Below are 7,236 nucleotides of genomic sequence, written 5' to 3' on the forward strand. Positions count from 1 at the left end.
AAAAAAAAAAAAAAAAAAAAAAAAAGGAAAATAGATGGAAAACGTCAACACAAGGAGGGAAACTAACCCCTAGAAAAAGCAAGACAAGAAAGTAATCTTCTTTCAACAAACCCAGAAGAAGATATCCACACAAACATAAAAATAGCATTAAAAAAATAACAGGAAGCAACAATCACTATTATTCCATAATATCTCTTAACATCAATGGGCTTAATTCCCCAATAAAAATACATAGACTAACAGACTGGATACATTAACAGGACCCAGCATCTTGCTGAGAAGATGTTCACCAATCCTAGATCCAATTGAGGACTAATATCCATTATATACAAAGAACTCAAGAAGTTAAACTCCAGAGAACCAAACAACCCTGTTAAAAAGTGGAGAACAGACCTAACAGAGAATTCTCAACAGAGTAAACTTGAATGGCCAAGAAGCATCTAAAGAAGTGTTCAACATCCTTAGTCATCAGAGCAATACAAATCAAAATGACCCTGAGGGTCTACCTCACACCAGTCAAAATGGCTAAGATCAAAAACTCAGGTGACAGCAGATGCTGGCAAGGATGTGGAGAAAGAGGAGCACTCCTCCATTGCTGGTGGGATTGCAAGCTTGTACAACTACTCTGGAAATCAGTCTGGCCGCTCCTCAGAAAATTGGACACAGTAGTACCTGAAGCCCCAGCTATACCATATGTAGCAGAGAATGGCCTTGTGGGGCATCAATGGGAGGAGAGCCCCTTGGTCCTGAGGGTGCTTGATGTCCCAGTGTAGGGGAATGCCAGGACGGGAAGATGGGAGTGGGGGGGTGGGGGAGCACCCTCATACTGGCAGGGGAAGGAGGAGATGGGGGTTTCCGGAGGGGAGATCTGGAAAGGGGAAAACATTTGAAATATAAATAAAGAAAATATCCAATTAAAAAAAAAAAGAAAAGAGATTTTAAAAAAAGAAGCAACTTGCAGGAAAAGGGGGTTTATTTCAGTTTGTAATTCCAGGTCACAGACCATGATTGTGGGGACATCAAGGCAGGAGCTTCAAACAGCTAGTCACATTGTATCCACAGTGACAAGCAGAGAGAAATGAGCACCAACACACTACCTGCTTGCTCTGCTCAATTTGGTTTCTCCACTCATAGACAGTTCCTGACCCCAGTCTAGGGAATGGAGCTGCCCACAGTGGGCTGGGTCTTCCCACATCAGTTAATTTGGACAACCCCTTACAAACATACCCACAACACATCTCAGTATGGACAATCCCTCACTAAATCTCTCTTCCCAAGTTATGTCAGGTTAACAATTAAACCACAAGGGCTGATATAATATGAAATAGCCAGCATGATCAATCAATACAATTTCAACATTGATACTTGTATTACTTTTCTCATCACTGTGACAAAGCACCCAGTGAAAGAGCTTGAGGTCACACTGCATCCACAGTCAGAGAGCAGAGCAGATGAAAGCTGGTGATCAGCTTGCTGTCTGTTTCCTTCAGTCTAGGACCACATGGGATGGTGCCATCCACATTTAGGGTAGAGCCTCCTCCCTTGACTAACCTTACCTGGAAACACCTTCACAGATATGCCCAAAAGTCAGTCTCTTTGTTGACTCTAGATCCTGCCCAGTTGACAGTATTTACTGATGGGGCTTATCCTGGCACCCAGTGTCCTGTGAAGGTAGCGAAGGGGTGTGAGATCTGGCCAAAGCTGCTTTACCTTTGGCAATTCCATCAGAGATTGCGTGGTCAAAAGCTGTTTACTTTTTGGCAATTCTTCTGTCCTTAACTCTTTGCTATTTATATGGATAAAAGCCACTGGTTTCTGGTAATTTACTCCATCTGATAGCAGGCAAGGAATTAGGATAAAAAGGTTTAGTTTCTCTCTGGCCCAAGGGCCCTTCACTGGCCAGGTGAGAAGCTTGGGGTTTGTTAACACTGTGAGCCTGAGAGAAAAGATGAGGAAAAAGGGAGAATTCAATCACTCACATAGCACCCTCCCCCGCCCCACCTGACCACTTGCCTCAACAATTCCACAAGTGTTTATGCATACTTACATACATGCATATACACCTACACACATGTGTGTGTACATATAGACAAACAGAGCCACATGTATTCATTTGGTGGATGGGGCTGAGCCCCAAATGCCGCCCTTTATGTCTCTCCTCTGTCAATTTACACTTTCTCAGACAAAAGCTTTTATAAAATTACTTCATCGATACAATGTTACACAAAAGGGGAATTACAGAAGGATGTTGATAGTAAGTTCAAAGCAGTGTTTCATTCTATAAGCTCATTATAAGTTCAAAGCCACAGTTGCACATGGCCTTGCTTTATCATGGTTCACACCTGTGGCCTCATCCTTGGACCTGACCTAGATGAATGTTTTTCCTTGATCACAAATCTGTGCCAAGCCTGTTTCTCTTTTTAGTGTAATTGTGAAAGCTCCTTGTGTTCCTAACTGTGCAGCCTTTACTTACTGTTCTATGAGGAGGGGGCACATTCTATTCTCAATTCCTTCTGGCAAAACAGCTAAATCCATTTCTTTAAATTTTCTTCTGAAAACTATTTGAGTCAAACCAGGAATTCTATAAAGTTATTAATTCGTCTAAACAGCATTAATTCTTGTCCATGAATCATGTGGCTATGTAATAATGGCAGGAAGGGCACATCAGCAGTGAGATGAAATCCTGGGACGAAGTCTCTGGGGCTGCTGTGCCTCTCCAGACTGCACCCATCCGCAGCCATGTAAACTGCCTCCCTCCCTCCCTCTTTCCTCCTCCCTCCCTCCCTCCCTCCCTCTCCAATCACTACACCAGAGACTCTCTCCCCCACTGCAACTGTCTAAGGTTCACATCCCACTCAGGGAGCCTGTAAGTCTGCTCTGTGGCAAAATAAACTGGGCCAGTGCCAGCCTGTGCCTCCTACGCATGGCAACAAGCTGCCCCTGTTCCCACAGGCACTCCTATACCTCAGACTCTGTGTGGCCCCCTGTGGTCACTCTGCTGAGGTGAGTTTGAGTGTGTGGAGATCCATGTGAGGCAGACCCTGCCGTGTGTACTGTGGGGTCAAGCTGCTTTCCCTCAACAGAATTTTTTTTTAGGTTTCTTGTGTCATTGTGCAAGTTCGTGTTTGTTCTTCTCAGCCCATTGCACAAGTGTGCCTGTGACTCCATCCATCTCCCTGAGACAGGCGCTTGGCCTCCTCCTGATTTTTGTCTATCATGAGCACAGCTGCTATGAACGAGTCTCTGGTCACATTTTCATTTCTCCTGGATGTGTGCCCAGTAGTTGTGGGGTTACTGGGTCATGGAGCAGAGGTAGTTTAAGGTCATCGAAAGCCACCACCTCCCTAAGTGTTACAGAACTGTCAGCTCAGGGCCACTCTCCTGCCGTCCACAACATGACAGAGCTGGTGCTTACCATTCTATCCCAGCGTGCCAGCCGAGGGTGGGAGGCCCGCAGGAAGGTGGCCGGTGCTCTAGGGTCTCAGCCATGAGAGCTGAGCCTCAGTGTGTGGTGGCCGAGGCTCTGTGTGTGTCGCCTGTGGGTGCTGTCCCCTGTCAGCACCCACATCCCTTCCTGCTGTGTCATCTTGTCTTCCCTTGAGACAAGGTCTTGCAGCATGGCCGGGGTTCACCTGGAATTGACTTTGTAGAACAGGCTGCCCTTGAACCCTCTTCCTGCCTCAGTCTCCTGAGTGCTGGGATAATGTTGGAGTTCGTCAAAAGACCCTCATTCACAAAGACCACAGAGACCGCTGCCATCGCTGCAAAACGCATGAGGACTTTTATTGATCCAACATGTTGGGGACTCCCCTCTCAGCACGCAGGCCAGAGGAGACCAAGAACAAAGAAAGCACTCACTTTTTATACCTTTGTAAGGGGGAGATTTGAGCAACAGGGTTCTCATTGGTGTAGCAAGTAACCCTTTCAGGCATTGGTTGGTTTGTATAATGACTAAGTAACCCTTTGGCCTAGTGACTCACTTTGCTTGCCCCATGGTGGGTTATTATGATTTGGTCAGCAAAGCAATAGTACATTTTGAACTTATGGATCAGCTATTAACGTCACAGCTATTAACGTCAGGGGAATTCTCACAACAAGGTCAGGGTGGTTTGTGGTCTTTGTCAGAATTCAGTGTGGGGTAGGGGGCAGGAGAATTGCTAATCTTGTCATGGTTATTTCTCTGAAAACAGCTAATATTGTTTTGGTAGCTGCAGGCTTAATCATTTTGACCGACATAACTATGTTTTTACATTTGTTTAGTCAGCCAGCTTCTTTACCTGGCTCTGCACTTGGCCTGTTAGTACAGTTTGGAAATTCCTTTTCGAAGGGGGAAGGTACTGGGTGGACTTGAACTTGAATTCATTTTGTATATTACAAAAACAGCTGTGCACCTCCAATGAAGCAGCTACTTTCTGCTTTATTCATTATATTACCTTTCCTCAGTGTGTGTTAGGTCCTATGCCACATGTGGGGGCTTGTTAGCTTGAGATAGGACCTCACTCTGCAGCCCAGGCTATCCTAGAACTGGGCTCATTCTGCCCCAGTCTCCTGAGTGCTGGGATTGCAGGTGTGCGCCAGCACACACCCATATTTATGTTTTGATTGAATTGTGGGGTTTACTTATTCACAGTTCAGTCCCTCATGAGATACATGTCTTGTGAGCATTTTTGCATTGCCTGATTTTGTCTCTTTTTTTTTTTTTTTAATTGTGAGAAAAACTGCAGAAACAGAAAAACCACCACAGTAACTATTTGTGCTTGTGTGTATATAGGTACATATATGTGTATGAAGGCACACATGCATGCATGTGCATTTGTATGTATGCACGTACATGTATATTGTGAGAGTGCACATACATGTCTATATGCAGGTACATGTTTGTGTGTGAAGGTGGTATTTTATGTATATACAAATACACATGTGGGTGTGACAGTACATATGCATGTGTGTGTAACTGTGTGTATGGAGGTATATGTATGTGTGTGAAAGTGCACATGCATATGTGTGTTTGTGTGTATACAGGTACATGTATGTGTGTGGAAGTACATATGCATGTATGTGTATCTGTGTGTATGGAGGCTACATGTATGTGTGAAGTTGCATGTGCATGCATATGTATGTGTGTATGCAGGCACATGTATATGTGTGAAGGTGCACATGTGTGTGCACATGTGGGATTGTGGAGGTCACAGAACAATCTTACATGTCATGCTCCAGGTGCTGCCCACCTCCTTTCTTGAGACAAGGTCTTTCTGCTTTAAATTTACCTAGCCTGAATGTACTTCGCAAGTGTATGGTCGGGTAGTGTTCAGCAAGTGCACACATAGATGGGATGGCTGCCTGTGTTCATGTGTGTATTGAGTGTGCTTGTTTGTACATGTGTGTATGGAGGCTGGAGGTTGACATCAGATATCTTCCTCTGTTATGTTCGTATTACTTTTTGAGGCACTGGTTGTGCCTAGCCTTGCTAACCAGGGAGGCCCTAGGGTCCATCTTTCTCCAACTGAGGTAATAGGCTACAGCCACCATGCCTGGCCTTTACACAGATGTCAAGATCTGTACTCATGGTTGCATATCAAGCATTTATCCGCTGAGCTATCTCTCTATCCCCCAGACTCGTTCATCTTTCATATCTGAAACTCTGAACCCACTTAGCAACCTCCTCACCCTCCTTCTCCCAGCCTGGCAACCAACATTCCACTTTCTGCCTCTTTGTGTTTAACTATGTTAGCACATTAGTCCGTTTTGTGTTGCTGTAACAGAATACCCAAGACTGCATAATTTATAAATAAGAAAAACATACTTCTCTGAGACTGGAAAGTTCAAGGCCTGGTATCTTCTGAGGACCATCCAAGATGGTGCCTCAAGTACAGTATCTTTAGGTGGCAATGAGCAAAGAAACCAAATCCCCTCGGCAAAGCCCTTGAGCACTGGCATTAACCCACATGTGAGCGTGAGACCCTCATGACGCCTCCCAGAGACCACACATGCCTGTCCACTGCAGGTTCAGTCTCCAGCACATTTGGGTGTCTCAAGGAGCAGAACCCCGTGTATGTCTGTGACTGGCTTATTTCTCTTAATTCTGTCCCAGGAGTTCGTCCATGAGTCACATGACAGGATCCCCCTCCTACCCCATGTCCAGGCCACATTTCTCCTGAGCATGTGTCTGTGGCCAGATATGTGGCGCTTTTCCCTCCAGTTCTTGGAGTGGTGCTACGTGGTCACGGGTCCAGCTGTGAACCCTCCCCTGCGGCTTCCCAAAACCCTCTCCTTGCGGTTCCACCCACAGTGCCGTCGTCCTGCACATCCTTCCCAGAACCCTTCTGTTGTGGTTCCATCCACAGCGCAGGACCTCCCAGATTCCCCCAACAGGCTTTATTTCCTTTTCTTCGTTTCTGTCCTTTCTGTTTTATTGTTTTAGAGTACTCATTCAGGGGTGGGGTTGGGTGTGAGGCGTTAGCTGCGTGAGGTTTTGTGTGCGGTGTGAGGCGTTAGCTGCGTGAGGTTTTGTGTGCCTGGGGGTCAGTTTGCTCCTTCCATAATCACGTGGGTTCTGGAACTTTGTAATTACTGGTTCAGTAGAGATTAGTGGCGTTGAGGCTTTCTTTGCAAGCTTGTTGACACTTTGCTGTTTTTAAGTTGGTTATCTCACATTTTGGTGCCTGGGTGGCCATTCCTTAGTGGCGGAGCCTTTGGACACCCCCCGCACCCCTTATAAGCCACCTCTCTCCTCTGGCTGTTTTCTGCTGATGTTTGCAGCCTCATACCCAGGTTCAACAGAAACTTCAAGTCCCTTGTCTTGTTGTGTTCTTCTGTGTTCTCCTAAGAGCCTCTTCAGCTTAAACCCTGCCTTTAGATCTATATTGTGCTTTAAATTAGGCTTTGCATAGGACTAATTCACTTAAAAAAAAAAAAGTTTCTTTATCATGCCTCTGTGTGTGTGTGTGTGTGTGTGTGTGTGTGTGCCCAAGTGTATGCATGGGCACCATATGTATCCAGTGCTCATGGAGGCCGGAAGTGGGCACCAGATTCCTTGGAGCTGGAGCTACAGATGGTTGAGAGCTACCTGCTGTGGGTGCTGGGAACAGATCACAGGTCCTCCGTAGGAGCAGCAAGGGGTCTTAACCACTGAGCCTTCTCTCCAGCTCCTGCCACCACAGCTTCTTTTGGCCTAATTACTTTTAATGTATCTTTTGTTGTCTTTTTTCCCGTTTTTTTTTTTTTTTTTTTTTTTTT

The sequence above is a fragment of the Mus pahari genome, chromosome 7 (genome assembly GCF_900095145.1).
Source record: "Mus pahari chromosome 7, PAHARI_EIJ_v1.1, whole genome shotgun sequence".
In the NCBI taxonomy this organism is placed as follows: domain Eukaryota; kingdom Metazoa; phylum Chordata; class Mammalia; order Rodentia; family Muridae; genus Mus; species Mus pahari.